General features: G+C 40.0%; 1 protein-coding gene and 1 long non-coding RNA gene across 4 annotated transcripts in view; one reads left to right on the top strand and one right to left on the bottom strand.

Moving 5' to 3' along the window:
* The window catches only part of Psd3 (pleckstrin and Sec7 domain containing 3), a 383,054-nt gene that overhangs the window by 343,245 nt on the left and 22,987 nt on the right, over window positions 1–16,822 (bottom strand). The window lies entirely within an intron of this gene.
* LOC131894079 (uncharacterized) lies at window positions 1,396–12,573 on the top strand. The gene is made up of 3 exons (XR_009374837.1): window positions 1,396–1,454; window positions 11,032–11,293; window positions 12,445–12,573. It is a non-coding gene; the product is annotated as an uncharacterized LOC131894079 (long non-coding RNA).

Below are 16,822 nucleotides of genomic sequence, written 5' to 3' on the forward strand. Positions count from 1 at the left end.
ACCAAGATTGCTTCACAGGGTATACACTCTTATCCAGATTTTTAATCTCTTGTGCTGCTTTTAGGTCAGACTTTTTCATTTTCTTTCACAAATCTCAAATGTTAGTTAAAAATCCAATGTTTAAAATAGACTACTAAAATACAATTTCCATGACTACTTTATTCTTCACTGAAGCGCAGCTCATACAAAAGCTCATTCATGTTAAATTGCTATTTTTAAATGTGCCTAACTCCCCAACTCGTTGCTTAGAATATGTTAACAATTAGGCATTCTCTTTCTCTGGAATAAAAAGAAAAGTTCAGAATTATTTTTCTTCCATCTAATTTCCTCCTCCCCACCCCAACTGCCATCCTGAATATCAACATTATTTTAAACTTTGCTGTTATCTATCACAATGGCTTCATTCATAGGTCATTCATAAATATCTTTCTGAACACTTGGGAATATGACTTTTAAACTCAGAGCCAGTGCTACAATTCAGAGGCTTTGTTACATGTGTTACAGGCTTGGGCCCTATTGGGAAGGGGTAGGATGTTTAGGAGGTAGGCCATATGGAGAGAGGGGTCCTGTAGGTTATAAGCATGTGTCCTTAAAAGGGATTGTGAATTGGAAGCTTTGTCCATGTTCTCCCTCCTCCATCTGAATACTTGTGGCTCAGACTCTAGAATTTCAATTAGCAACGCTCTGACTACAGACCTTGGTTCTAATCCTGTGTTCACTTTTTAATAGCTACTCTTGTAATGTTAGTACTAGACACATCCATCTTACATGCCTTGTCACTAAGATCCTGCACATGTCCATCTGACAGAATCTCCTCCACAAGCTACAAAGCTGATAGCCCAGCGTTAGAAGCACATGGGGGTCCTTCCAGTACGACCCTCAGAGTGACTCTTACTCCAGTACTGATGATGTTCACAGACTCTGTATCATTAACCAACAGGGGTGCTGATCGAATGTTCATAGCTGTCACTGCTTACCCTTTGTCTCCTCCAAACATCAGATGTACCGCTTTCTTTTATGACCTGGAGCTTGTCAAGTATGAGCAATGACCAAGCAAACAAACGAACCAACGAACAACCAAGGAACTGGTTTCCTCAACAGCTTTTCCTGAGAACTGACTGGGCACAGGAAGAACTTTTCCTGCCAGTGTAGGAAAAGGGGGCTGGTGTTTTCCCCCGTGTACGCAAGTCTCCTCCATCAAAAGATTCTATTTTATGCTATAATAGGAATTCCTTTTCTGCCTAATTTTGAGACATTTGTAGATTTCTTAGATGGGAGTGGTCTTTTTATTGTATTAAGGTTCATTCTGAATAAAACCTCTTCTTTCTAAACAAACAAGAAAGTTCAGGGGCTCGGGGAGGAATTATGGAAGCTTACCCATCTTTTCTCTCTCAGTTTCAGTTCAAGATGTGACCATTTTGCTACTACATCTGTCCCCACCATGATGTGCCAACGTATGCGTCCCTAGCCAAACTCGAAAACTGTCAAGCATGTAAATATCTCTTTATAAGTTGTCTGTCTCCGGTATTTGACTGGAGCGTGAAGATGAATAATACACTCAGTTATGCAAGCCAGTTTATACTACCTGAAAATATATGAACACGTTAACACTAAAGGGTAAAAGAAGCCTCTCCAAATGGAATCAGGGAAAGCTCTACCTATGGAGAGAGGGCTGTGTCCTTCAGGAACCGGCAGCCCCATGGGACCCTTCACAAAGGGACCACAAGCTTGCCAGGCAGCCTTTTCCTCTCAAATCCCAACACGTCGGTGCATATGACAGCATGCATCATACCCTCTGGAGAGAATGTACACACATTAAGTTACCAAGATGAGAATTTAAAGTATGCTGTAAACACTTACAGATTATTAAAGTACTGAGTGGACAAAGAAGACCCTGTGAACCACAGAAAACGTGTCCAGCCCCACTTTCGCTATTCAAGCTTATGTGATTTTTGCAATGGATGGAAGTTAAAACATGTGACTAGGCTCACTCCTCCATTCTGACACATGAATATTATCACTCCCACTAGATGGGCCTCAAGCTTAATATAGCTTTTTGCTTTATTGTCCAAAGCAACATGTGAACAAAATAAATGGAAGCTTAATAGCAGAGTAAAAGCCAAGAGTTAAATAGTAATGTAACACCTGGGGTTCCCCATACCTATTCCTTCCATTGAGTTTAAGGCACATTACTAGCATGATCTCATTAATCCTTACAACACCCAATGAAAGGAGTAGGCAGCAAGCATTTTAATCCCCCTTTATAAGATGGAAAATGGGCTGCATAACTTTTCCCAGTATTAACTGCCAGCACTCAAGCCTATAGTTAGGGAAAGAGTTGACAGGCATCTCGGTAAACTGTGGAATACACTGGAACACTTTAAAGAAAATGCCTCTAAGATGAGGTGGATTCTCAGTAAAGCAGCTACACGCTATATTGCCATTCCACTTCCCAGTCTTCACAGTCGATACTAGGCTGTCAAAGAAATTTTTTAAACCGTGCACTTCCTATGATGGCTAATCTTGACTGTCAGCCTGACTAGACTGAGAGATACCTCAAAGATTAGTAAGGCGCACTCTTCCATGTGTCTATGAGCATGTCTCCAGAAACAACTGACATGTGGGTCCACAACTGAGGGAGAAATTAAAGAGATGAGGAAACTACTCACAGGAGACTGTGTGTGTGTGTGTGTGTGTGTGTGTGTGTGTGTGTGTGTGTGTGTGTTTCCTAGAGGTCATAGGGTGAACAAGTTTCCTCTGCCACACCCTTCTACTGTGAGTTGGTGCTTTGCCAAAGACCCAGAAACATGGAGTCAGCCTCCCATGGACTAAAACTCCGTAAGCTGTGAGCCAAAATCAAGCTTCCCTCCTTTTAGTTTGTTTCCCTCAGGCATCCGTCACAATAATAGGGAACTCAAAACATCCCTAGACTTCAGGAAACCATGTAGGCCTACAACTGTGCTTCTAACACATAGGTCTCTTAGAGTTCTCAGTATTACTAGGCAGGGCGCCAAAGAAGGACCTGTTGGTCTTTGACCAATAGGAAGGTTTTCTTGGCACTCAGTTTGAACAGATGGTCATTTAAAATCTCATTTTAGGGGCTAGGAGAGAAATGGCTTAGTTAATAAACTGTGTTGCCATACAAGCATGAGGACCTGAACTCAGATCCTGGAAGCCATGTAAATAAAAGCCTCCCCACACATCTGTAATCCTAACTCTAGAAATAAATAGATAGACAATCCCTGGAACTCAGTGGCCAGCCTGCCTAACCAAATCCATGAGCCCCAGGTTCAATGAGAAACCATGTTTCAAAAGTTCATGTGGAAGAGATCAAAGAAGATGCCCAACACTGTCTGACCTATAACCTACACACACACACAAAAAAAATTGACTTTATTTTAAAATGTATTTTGAAATGAAGTGTCAAATGGACATGAACTTCTTTTTAAAATCAACCATAAAAGAAATGATCAATCAAGTTAGTTATAGAGTTGGAAGTACATAAACGTAATATGCAGATTATGAGGGAAATCAGCTGATGGTGCAAACACAAGGATTTTTCTAAGACTTATTTGTGCAAGTTCAAAATTAAGAGGAGGTATGGAAGGCACTTACAAATAAACCCTCCAAGATATAAGAATAATTACTTCCAACAACAAAAATGTTTGACAAGAGGCTAGAGAAATATCTAAGTCTAAAGCACCAGATGGCAGGGGCAGAAGAGTAATGAGTTTGGGTTCAGCCTGGTCTACAAAGCAAGTTAAAAAACAAATAAGCCAGGGTTACATAGTGAAACTCTTCCCAATAAAACAAGAAGATGAAGAAAGAAGGAAGGAGGATGAGGAGGACAAGAAGAGGGAGAGAAGAAGAGGAGAAGGAGGAAGAGGAGGGAGAGGAGGGAGAGGAGGAGGAGGAGGAGGAGGAGGAGGAGGAGGAGGAGGAGGAGGAGGAGAAATAAAAAGACCATCCACCAAACTCAACCACACACTTTTAAGGAACTCGCCAAACAACTATGGACACCCAAGACACTAAATCCCCCCTCTTCACAGCAGTTCTAGACTTAGGAATAAATCAGAAAGCTATGCCCATGTTCCTACTGCTCCTGAAACTGCCAAACACAGAAGACCTTCCTGCTCTCCATTGTTTGGGGATCCTATATCCCTAAGAAGAAGGACTAACTCACTGACCCTTTGAGAGGTGTGGGGGAGCTTATTTCTACACACCCATACAAAACTGCACACTGCTTCTGGGTTCTTGAGAGCCCCTGACCTCAGTGACAGTCACCTCCTAGTTCACCCAATAAGATTTCCAGCTCAGGAAATTGCTCCCAAGTCCATTATGACTCAGCAAAATAGTCTGGTGCTGAGAAAATTTTTACTAGACAATAAACACTGTATGGAAACTGTAAACATTGTTTTTAAAACAGACTATAAATATCTAAATGCAATGTTCTCATTCAGTCACCACCACAAGCTAGTCATCTAGAATTCCTATTTTAAAAGAACTTACAATAGATTATTTATTAACTATATGGCCTTTTGAAGTGAGAAGTGTATGGTAGGTAGCAAAGGGAAACAAAGAAAAACCACCTCATTTCCCCCAAATAACTACCTGACCACTGGCAAACAAACCTTTCTTGTGATATTTGCAATAGAACTGTGTACAAGCTGCAGGATTACTAATTAGACCTTTAAAATATGTCCTGTGTTCTACCAGCCAGCATTCCGGCATGTCCCCTGCCTGCCTGCCTTCTCTTAACAGTCAGTACCTACTTGGAAAGGGTAAAAAATTCTTCCCAGTAGTCCTCTGAAAGTTAAACAGTTAAGGATGAGAAGAGATCATTTCCAACTACACATGAACAGCAGTTATCCACCCAAGGGAGGACATTCCTTAACAAGAACATGCAGACCTTACATGTGTGTAGGCGGCAATGAATGAACACCAGTGTCCTACTGGATAACTTGGAAATTGTCAAATAAACTTGTACCTTTGAGGTTCCTGGTCAAAGGCAAGAAACTGGCCCAGTTTTCTGCTCGTGAAATTTAAGCTCATTGTCTGCAGAGAGCTGGAATCCAGACTCAGGCTGGGACTAAAGAGAGCACAGCACAGCCCAGTGATACTTCACAATGATACTGCACTCTAACGGAATGTCACCTCCAAGTTCATCGCTCTGAACTCTAATACCATCATCTAGATACTGGTCCATGACAGACAGGTCCTTAGAACCAATCACCTGAGAAAATGATCAAGTTGACCAGATTGGCTGTGCTCAGCTGACACGCCCAATGTGATGAACAGAGGTGACAAGGAAGTCACAGCCACTGGCTTCAGTACAGGGAGGCTAAGCTCACCTCCCATCCTTTGAGTAGATGGGTCTAATAAAGGACATGAGACTGGCACAAAAAAGAAAAAAAATGATAAATTTTCTGCTAATACAGGATTGGAAGATAGGATTCATTTGAAGGATCTCTTCTAGTCTGTGTAATACTATCAAGAGTTAAGAAACATGCAATAGGATAACATTTATAGGAAAGACTGTATCATACTGAACAGAAAAGAGAGAGATGGATTTTACTGATTCAAATATTTAAAAAATGGAGAGTCTATTTCTGTGATCTATTTCCACTTTAAAAATGATCTGATGTTAGATATTCACCAAAAAGAACAAAAAAAAAATTGTGTCTCTGTGTTAATTAGGCTCCTACTTTACTTATGTTCTTACAGATTGATTTACCTTTCCAGTTTGGCCTTTTAAAAACCGAGTGGTATTAACTGTCCTAATGATACTGAATAAAATAGTTCTGTAATGTTGAAAAAAAAAAAAACAGGGAAGAGAAGGACATCAGAAACTGTCATATTCGGTAAGAACACACATTTTGTTACTCAAAAGAGCAGAGATGTAATCAAGGAGTAGAAATTAAACAGATTTTAATCTGATTCACATAATTCCTCTGAAGATTTGAGTGAACCCAATAATGCGACAAGATACAAAATAAACTGTGGGGATCCCTGCCATTGAAGATATAGGAGAAGGCATGGCTAAGAACACTGTTCAGGAGACTAAATGTTTAGGTTGCCTAAAATTCTTATGGTGAAATCCTAAGCCCAATGTGATGACAGGCCCCGAGATAAGGCTTTTGAAGGTACCTGATCAGGAGGCATTTTCCCCACAGTTCTAAGGGTTGCAAGTGCCAGATCAAGGGGCCTCCAGGACTTGTTTCTAGTGAGGGCACTCTTGTTCGCTTGCAGACAGAGCCCTCTCACTGGGCTCTCTCGTGACTGCTGTGCTCTCACATGACCTTCCCTCTATGCATTCACACTCCTTCTACCTCTTTTTACAAGAACACATTGTGGACTAGTGCCCCATTCTTTTTTTTTTTTTTTTTTTTTTTTTTTGCAATACAATTCAGTTTTACATATCAGCCACGGATTCCCTTGTTCTCCCCCCTCCCGCCCCCCTCACCTTCCCCCCAGCGCCCCCCCCCCCCCATTACCATCTCCTCCAGGGCAAAGCCTTCCCCGCAGACTGAGATCAACCTGGTAGACTCAGTCCAGGTAGGTCCAGTCCCCTCCTCCCAGGCCCAGCCAAGCGATCCTGCATAGGCCCCAGATTTCAAACAGCCGACTCATACAATGAGCACAGGACCCGGTCCCACTGCCTGGATGCCTCCCAAACAGATCAAGCCAATCAACTGTCTCACCCATTCAGAGGGCCTGATCCAGTTGATGACCCCTCAGCAATTGGTTCATAGTTCATGTGTTTCCATTCGTTTGGCTATTTGTCCCTGTGCTTTATCCAACCTTGGTCTCAACAATTCTTGCTCATATAAACCCTCCTCATTCTCGATAATTGGACTCCCAGAGATCCACCCGGGGGCCTAGCCATGGATCTCTGCATCTAGATCCCTCAGTAGTTGGATGAGGTTTCTAGCACGACAATTAGGGTGTTTGGCCATCCCATTACCAGAGTAGGTCAGTTCAGGCTGTATCTCGACCATTGCCAGCAGTCTGTTGTGGGGGTATCTTTGTGGATTTCTATGGGCCTCTCTTGCACTTTGCTTCTTCCTATTCTCATGTGGTCCTCATTTACCATGGTCTCCTATTCCTTGTTCCCTTTCTCTGTTGTTGATCCAGCTGGGATCTCCCGCTCCCCCAAGCTCTCTTTCCCTCGACCCTCGCCCTTCACTACCCCCACTCATGTCCAGGCTGTTCATGTAGATCTCATTCCATATCTCTGTCATTGGGCGATCCCCGTGTCTTTCTTGGGGTCCTGTTTTCCAGGTAGCCTCCCTGGTGATGTGAGTAGCAGTCCAGTCATCCTTGTTCTACATCTAGTATCCTGCTATGAGTGAGTACATACCATGTTTGTCTTTCTGAGTCTGGGTTACCTCATTCAGGATGATTTTTTCTAGATCCATCCATTTGTCTGCAAACCTCATGATAATTACATTTAACCTTAATTATCTTCAAGTACAGTTATCATATAGTGCAGTGGTTCTCCACCTTCCTAATGCTGCAACCCTTTTGGTGACCCCCTAACCATAAAAAATATTTTTATTGCTACTTCATAATTGTAATTTTGCTACTGTTATGACTCGTAATGTAAATATCTGTGTTGTCCAATGGTCTTAGGTGACCACTGAGAAAGGGTTGTTCGATGCCCCCCAAAGGGGTCACGACCCATAGGTTGGGAACCACTGATATAATGGGTTATGGTTTCAATGTAACAAATTTTAGGGAGAGGCAACTGAGTTCATCATAGAACCTAATCTTAAGTATATGAAAGGCTGCATCTAAAAATGAAGCTGGTATTTCTCTACTGTTCTATAAGGCAGGATTGGACACAGCAGGATAGCAGAGCTAGAGGAGAAAGCAACTATCAAACTTTCGGCAACTATACGTTATTGAGAAACTGTGGGCCAAAACATTACTTTAGGGTAGAAACGAGTAGTGTGAACATTTACTACTGTCCTTACATAGAGGCTGGCTCTTGCTCAGGGTCACACTGATATTCAGCAATGAGACATGATCCTAAGTCGTCAAACTCCATAGGCATCTCACCCAGCTCGTATTATATTCAACAGCCTGCAACATAATTGAGAAAATAACTCCATTTGCCAATGGGAAATCGGAAGAAAATTAAAACAATAACAATCACATTCACACCATTGGCTCTTTTTCTTATCTATCCATTGCTTCTCCATGCTGTCGGAATTAATCTGCATGGAAAGTCAAAGAGGTAAGTGGTGTAAATGAAGAAACAGGCTCCTTTAGAGCTATGCTGACCAGAAACACAAAAGCACCAAGATTCAGCCCACAGTCAAGCGACTTCACACGGGAAACCCTGTTCTATTGTGTGGACTGTAACCTGCTCCTACTGCGCTCTTACTTGGCCTGGGGCCTGGAACTGATAGACTTCAAAATGTCCTGGAATTGAGTATACTTCCAAGTGAAGGGCAAATGTAATCTATGTTTTTCTTTCAAGAGGGGAAGCAATCCAAGGAGAGGAAGTCCTACGAAACAAAATCAAGGTTTCCATCACCAAGTCCTGTGGCCATCTGGCAAATACTTATGGCCAAGGGAACACAAACAGCAGTGGGCAAAAAGGGAATCTCACTAATCAAGACACTACATTCTAGACAGAGAACAATCAAACTCCAGATTTACTCAAATACAGAACATGTCAAGTAAAGAAAGAAAGCAAGCAAAAGGAAGAGGCAGAGGATGCAATGGGTACTACTTGAGCAACAGTGGTCAAGGGACAGTTTGGTTTAAAGGAGGACAAAAGAGCAGAAAGCCACATAGTTATGACACCCGGCAGGTCCTGCAGTTGTGAGTGCAGATCAGTATTTCCGTGTTTTTTACTGGAGGAAAGGGTGGATCACAGTGCTAATTGCAAACAAAAGGCTTCAGAGAAAGGAAAGTAAGAAGTCTTTTTCCCTTGACTGCAAGGAACCAGTGACCATGGCCTGTTGCCATGGTGTTAGGCCACTAGAGAAAGCAGTATTCCAAGCTCCAGGGGATGAAGAGAAAGGTACAGGTGAGGAGAACAGGCCAACAGAAACTTCTCTTCCTGAAGTGCTGAGGCCTGCAGGGGACAGGCAGCAAGCAAACTTTCAAATGAAGCACAGGGTGTGGAAGGGGGGAAGGGGGGTGAGGGGGGTGATGGGAGTCACTGCTATTCTGAAAAGGGTCTTTGCCTACACCCTGCCCATGTTTACCATCTCTGATGCATCAAAACACCTACTGGAATAAGTAGAAAAAAATAAAAGAAGAGCAAATTTCTCAAGTACTCCACATCACATTACACTATTTGCCAGAATATAGCTTCCATTTCAACCTAGAAGCAAGTTAATGAATTACGTTTTTTTTTTCAGTTTTTTTTGTTTTGTTTTGTTTTGTTTTTTGTATTTTGTTTAGTTTTTTGAGACAGGGTTTCTCTGTGTAGCCTTGGCTGTCCTAGAACTTGCTCTGTAGACCAGGCTGGCCTCCATCTCACAGAGATCTGCCTGCCTCTGCCTCCCCAGTGCTGAGATTAAAGTCTTACACCATCACTGCCCAGCATGAACGAATGACCTTAAACAAGGGATGACTAAGGAGTAGAAGACTATGTGGTGGAAGGGAAGAAAGGCATGGTACAAGGTTAGTCAGGAAGATTATAGGCTATTACTGATAAGCACAACTACTAGTCATATGACCCATTCTAGCCTCTTGTATTTCATCTCTAATATTGAACCAAAGATTAAACCAGATAAGAAGCACTAAGCTAATATCATTAGTGATAGGAAGCTAGGTGTGTTCATTCTACTATTAGATCAATGTATACTGAATTTTAAAAATTGTACATAAAGTCACAATCCTCCTTAAAGCACAAACAGCAAATTCAAAATAAAAGAAATATTAACAACAAATAAACATATCAAAAAATATTTCAATCTTAATGCATACTCAAAGAAATATAGTTTGGTCAAGATTTTCTAAATAATGAATAATATCATGGATATTATTGGGAAATGGGTATTAGATCATATCCCGTGGATCAAGTTTCTTATAATCCACTAATTAGAGGCATAAAATGTATATTTACTTCCCTCTACTATTTATATGTCCAGGAAGTTTCTTAAGAAAACAATAAGTGGAATTACTGAATATTATAATGAAAAGCTGGAAATAAAAGTTCCACTATTAATGTAATGGAAAATCTACAATCATTAAAAATGCTTATGCTGGAAAAATATTTGCAATGCATGTGAAAATTTTTCTTTATTTTAAAGAGTTTATAAAAATCATTTAAAAGGGCTAGAGAGATGGTTCAGTGGTTAAAGAATTCTTGCTGCTCTTACAAAGTACCCAGGTCCAGTTTCCAGCACTCATACCAGGCAATTTACAACTACATGTCACTCTAGTTCCAATGAACTAGACACATTCTTCTGGTCTCTGAAGACATTAGCACACATGTGATACATACAGACAGACAGACAGACACTCACACATATACATAAAAATGAATAAATCTATTTTAAATCATTTTTAAACTATCCAAAAAAAATGAATAGTTTTTGCATGCATCTCCTCCAAAACTCATGCTGAAATTCAACTGTCATGTGACAATATTAAGAGGAAGAGCCTTTAACTGGTGGCTAGGTCATGAGGGCTACGCGTCGTGTATGGGTGAGTGCAGTTATGGCCAGAGTCATTAAGTAAAGGTAAGAGTTCAGTGTGATATCTGTCTTAGGCATGCTTGTTTGCCTTCTGCTATGTCATAACTCAGCATGAAGGCCTTGTGCCTTGTACGGGCTTGCCAGGCTCCAGAGCCAGGTGACTTTTTTGTTTACAGATTACCTAGCTTTTGTTGTTTACAGATTACCTAGTCTGTGGAATTGTTATACCACAGAAAATGACTGAAGGAATTTTCAGGAAAAGTAACAGAAGTGATCAGTAAGCATGCACTATTCAACCGTACTCATCATTCAATGTACAAATTACTGCAGCATACAATTTTTTAACTTCTTAATGGTTGTTCTATCTAAGGTTTAGCTTGAAAGAGGCACTTTCATGGTCTCACAGTGCAAGTGTATGCAGCCATAAGGACTGTCAGGACCATCTCATCTTCAACACTGGAACAATGACTACTTATTCCCTTGACGTTTGTCATAGACATATGCGTCGTCGTCGAGAGCAAATCTCCAGGAACGTTGGGTTCAAATCTTAGACTTCACATACCATATGGTGAAAGAAGACCTGCTGAATCTCTCCAGCTTTATTTTGTTCAAGTGTAACTGAGACAATAGCAGTACGTGGTTCATAAGGATATTTTAAGGACTATATAAATTTCTCATACAGTATAAGGTCCACTCACAAGAAATGACTAATTTTACTATGTAATAGTTAAACTTATCATTCAATACAAACTAGTACTACAAGAATACTGGTGCTTATCATTGAAAATATCTGTATAAAATGAAACTGTCTGCCAACAGTGAATTCAAAAATTAAGCCAAAGCACATAATCAAATCTACATGGTTATTATGAGGTGGCTCTATGTGTGTTGATAAAGATCTCTTAAGTTTATTATGCTATGTGTATGGGTATTTAACTAAATTCTTTTTTTTGTTTGTTTGTTTGTTTTTCAAGATAGGGTTTCTCAGTATAGTTTTGGAGTCTGAACTCACTTTGTAGACCAGGCTGGCCTCGAACTCACAGAGATCCACCTGCTTCTGCCTCCCGAGTGCTGGGATTAAAGGCATCAGCTACCCTTTAAAGATATAGGAAACTGTGTATGATCCCTTTTGTTTTGGCACAGATGAATAGATAACATATTCTAAAACTGCCATCAAGGTTGACTAGTAGTTTTCATGTTAAAACCCTACAGGTATGATATTATATCTTAAGAACAAATGGCCTTAGGAGCCCAGCAGTCTGAATCCTAGTCTGGGTTCATCTCTATTTGGGGATATATTTAAACACTTAGCCCCACTATAGCAGGATTAATGATAACACCCACTTCTTACAGCTTCTCTGGGAAGTAAAGAAGGTAATGAAAACAGCCTTTAGTACACACCATGCAACCAGTTAGTTACTTGTTTGATTGCTAATCATTTTAATACGTTAACCTGAGTAGGAAGATAATGGGCCTTTTTAAAATTTTTCCTTATACTTAGCTTTATTTGAAAAGACTGAAACACAAAGATTTGTCTTTCCAAAGAAACAAAATTCTATTTTATATGACAGATGTATAAAATGCATCAAGTGAGGAACACCAATTCAAAGCACCATATACATTATGGACTCGTTTTTTTATGAAAGTCATTTAACACTACATGAATAAACATGTAAAATGTTCAGATGTGCACAAAATATTATTTAGTGGTTTCTCTGGCAGATAGATTATAGATAATTTATATTGCTTTCTTTTTCTTATCCTTATTTTCCGATTTTTCTAGAATATGTACTGCTTATCTAATGAAATTTTAGCTATGAGTTTACTTCCAACCATAGAAGCCAATAAAGGAAGAGGCCAAATAGAAAGATTTCCAATGGGAAAAGCAGAGATGGGCCTTGAAGTAAAAGTAAGTAAACAACCTTTCCAAAGAGATGTAAGTTGGAATCTGACACTACCCAGGCCACCAGCAAAAGCTAACCAGTAGCTAACCTGCCATTTCTTTTAGGTCAGTTCCTACTTGACTCAGGGAAGTATGCTAGGATTTAAAATCAGAATGGAGACCAGGTAAGTGTTCTAGGAGTAAAAACTGGGAAAACAGCTTATGGCTGAAGTCGACTACAAGTCCAGAGAGCACTGTGAGCAAGGTTGCAGCAGCAGGCATGCCCACATGTTGCTCGGTTTCAACAAGTTTCACAGCAACAAATCAATAAAAGACTGAGTGAATTGGCAAGGAATAACTAATGCATTCAATCTGCTCCATGAGTTTCCAGTGTAACCTCTCTTAAAATGTCAAGCGCTGAATAAGCAGAGCGATCTGGAATTGGAGGGAGATATAAAAGTAGAAAGGAAAGGGGGAGGACCTATTGCTAAGGTTTGAAAACTATGAAACTTGACAGTCAACCACGCATAGTATTTGAGCTTGCTCTTCTCTCCCTGGCATGGCATGAGACAGCTACATGTACTGGTTAGAAAATGATAGTCAACAAACCTAGACATAGAAACAGCAACCTCAAGATGGGTTAGGAATGGAGCAGGGAGTGGCAAGAATAGGATGCCCCTTGTCTCCACATGGCCAGTCTTCATAGATGCACCAGAAACTGTTCAGATCACTGCATTACTGGGACCACTTTCTAGAGGAAACAAAGCAGGCCACCTTTTGACTTTACCAGCCTCTCTGTACTCTCTTACTATCTGTCTCTTTCCTCTTTCCTTCCCTCTCTCATTTTTCTCTTCCCACCATTATCACTCTACAAAGGAGCAAGAGGCCACAGGTACAGGACTAGGCAGCAACAAGCCACTCCTCCAAGAAGGAAAGCCGTAACAATTGTAATGTCTACGTCCTTCTATCTGAATGAAGCCCATCATTCATCCCAGTCCCTGCCTAACCACAGGTCCTTTTCTCATCTGCAAGATGAGTGGGTAAAGGGGATTCTCAGATCTTTTTCCTGCTTCAAAATTCTGTACTTCTACAAAGTCCAAATGAAATCACTGAATATGAGAACCACTAGGACACGGTAGGGAGGCAGCAGAAAGCCATTTTTAATTTCTCACTTAATGCTTCCCAAATATCTACTGCCAAGAAGTATATCCAATCTGTGCTCATGTTTTAATTTTCATACAGTATAACTGAAAACAAAGTATCTTCCCTAGAGCTGAATTCTACAGTACCCTCTACTCATTCATTACAAGTAGCTCTTATATGAAATCAGGTGCGTTTTAGCTTAGGCAAGCACATTCCCATTTAACAAGAAAATGTTTGCCATTTGGATCAATAGCATCAACAGTTCCTTTCACACACACAAAATAGATGTCGTAGCTTTGATATAGTTAATTGCATACTTCTTTCCAAGAAAAAAAGTTTTAGTATTTTGCTGTTAACTTTTATTACAGCTTTATAGTACTGAAACATTCATTCCAGTATTAAATAAATCATGCTTTCACACATCAGCTATTCATCAAGGCAATACCAATACCTCCACAGACTTGCCTACAGGTCTATCTTTGGTGACATTCTCAATAACATTCCTCTTTCCCACATTCTCACATATGCCAAGGTTTGAGTCAAGCTGTCAGAAAACAACCACCACAGTACAGTTTTAAATCCCCTGTACTACCCAATTAAAAAACAAGAAAAAATATCTAAGGAAACTATGTATTTGATCATTCCAGGTAACAATTTTCAGTTTTTCAATGAAGTACCAATTCCATATTATCTGAAAGTATTACTCTAATAATAATGTATTAATATTCCATAAAACAGTAAAAAATAAGCTTTGAAGTTTTTTCTCCCCAAATATTAAAGTATTATAACAATGTATTTCATTTTACTAGAGCCAATCAACTATTTCTTAAATAGTATGATTTGAATGAATACTTAACTATAAATTAGTATCACTGTTAAAATTATATTATTAAGCTTTGCTATCAATAGCTTGCTTCATTTTACCACCAAATGTTCTATTTAAAAATAGAGTCAGCCCAACACTTTGCCACATTCCTATATTTCCAGGTTTTTAGGAGTCTAGGGTAGAAAAATAGCTTGAGCCTAGGAACTGAAGGCCAACTAAACAACATAACATGACTCCATATCAAAATAAATATATACAAACTAAGAGTTGAGTTTTTTCTAAAGTCTCTAAACCATTAAATACATGGTAGCATGGCAATGGACTCACTGCATAATGATGTAATAAAATCCATTTATTTTGGATAAATTGTTGTGGGCTGATACTGAATCCAGAAAGTTTATTTTTAAAAGAAACTCTTATGATACTTTCACACAGAAAGTAACTGAAATTAGGTTAACATTAGAGGTCTTGGAAAAACTACATTAATGGCTAGGTAAGGATTACTACAATTAGAACTTCAATTATAAAGTTTCCAAAGGCACCTGAAATGAACCCCACACTTGGGTGCTTAGTAATTTGTTTCTGTGTATTTTATTTCATTTCTACCGTGAACTAAGTACTTCATTTAGATAACACTATATTTAAGATAATTAGCTCATTTAGTCCCCCAAATAATCCTACAGTGGTTGACACTGTTATCTTTGGTTTTCTATCAGAAATACTAATACAGTAATCAGGAACTCCAGAAAGGTCCACCAGAGTCTCTGTCTCACTACACTTTCTTACCGACGCCCTCTGAGGTAGGTAAGCATGGCCACACAGGAACAAAACATTCAGTGTCTGCCAAATCAGTCACACAGCATTTGAATGTGCTACATCTCACTTGCAAAGTTAGCAGCTATGGTAACTGACACTGTTTTTGAAAAGGTGGATACTTCTCATATTGCTGAATGCCCTAAAGAACTGGGCTAGTCAGCCCAATGCATCCATTTGCAACGTAAGAATCAAGTAGATAGACAGACAGACAGATAAGTAACTTTACAGAAAACTCAAATGTGGTAGGGTGAGCAAAGACATGAGTGAGGAAGGAAATGAAGAAGGAAGTCAGCTCACTTCTGAGCCCCACACTATTGTGCCCACCATAATAATGGGGCCACAAGGATACCATGATGTCTGTGAGGCCTACACTGGAGCATGGTGACTTTACCAAGAATCACAACAGACCAGTGTTTTCCAAACAGAACAGGGTACTTACACATATGAACTCTCAGTGGTCTGACATCTTGTATAAGACCTGCACAAGGACGCAGTCTTTCAACAACTACTGATACAGTACCTACCGTGTACCAAGCATCAGGCTGCAGCTGTGGAATGAAACTGCTAGATTATCTTTCAATCCTTTGCATCTAATAGAGCCTGACACACAGTAAGTACCAAGAAATGCTAAAGACAAATACGAACAATTTGGTTGTCTAGAAATGGTCAGAAAAGGCTGTCACTAGTAAAGGTGCTTCTGAACTATCCAAATATAGCACCGAGGTTCTTTGCAAAGACTGAAGGTACCTGTTTCCAGGGGCTCCACTAAACCAGTGTAATGAAACAAGAGGAGGAAGAGCCTATCCCAAAACTATCAGAGACATGTCTGCCTCTCTGTTATCTAAGAAACAGACAAAAAACAGGCAAATAAATCTCAGCTTTGAAAAATAAATAAATCTGCACATGTGAAACCTGCTTTTCATCAATCAAATCAACTAGGAAAGGAGGTATTTCTAGGCCATTACCCAGGGGTCCACCATAACACTTACAAAATGGCTTACCTAATTAGATTAATCATTGCTTCCGTTCCACATGGTTGTGGCTAATTACCCAACTCAAGACTGCTCACCCTGCCCCCATGCCAAGTCCTTCCAAAGATCTACTTCCAGACATGCAAATGAAAGCCAGTTTTCCAGAAGAAAGCATGTCAAAACAAGTATTGATTTATTGGGGGGGGGAGTGGGAGTTGAAAAGATGGCAAAGCATTGAGCCATTTTCCTTAGAAACTTAAGAAACAGAAGTAAGTGTTCTAATATGCCTTCAAAGGCATACACAAAAACTTTGATTTCTAAAATTCTCTTAATCATCACTTTTCAGTAACTATAGAAAAAGATACCCACATGTATGTTTGTGTATTCAGATAGCGTCAGTTTGTTAGAAGGGAGCTTGCCACTTTCACAGGGGTGGGGTTTTCAACCTGAGAACCAACCAGGACCAAGCATACCACAAGAGTGCCACATAAACAGAGGCCTACACAAGAGAAGCCCAGATAGC

This window comes from Peromyscus eremicus, chromosome 17 (assembly GCF_949786415.1).
Source record: "Peromyscus eremicus chromosome 17, PerEre_H2_v1, whole genome shotgun sequence".
NCBI lineage: Eukaryota > Metazoa > Chordata > Mammalia > Rodentia > Cricetidae > Peromyscus > Peromyscus eremicus.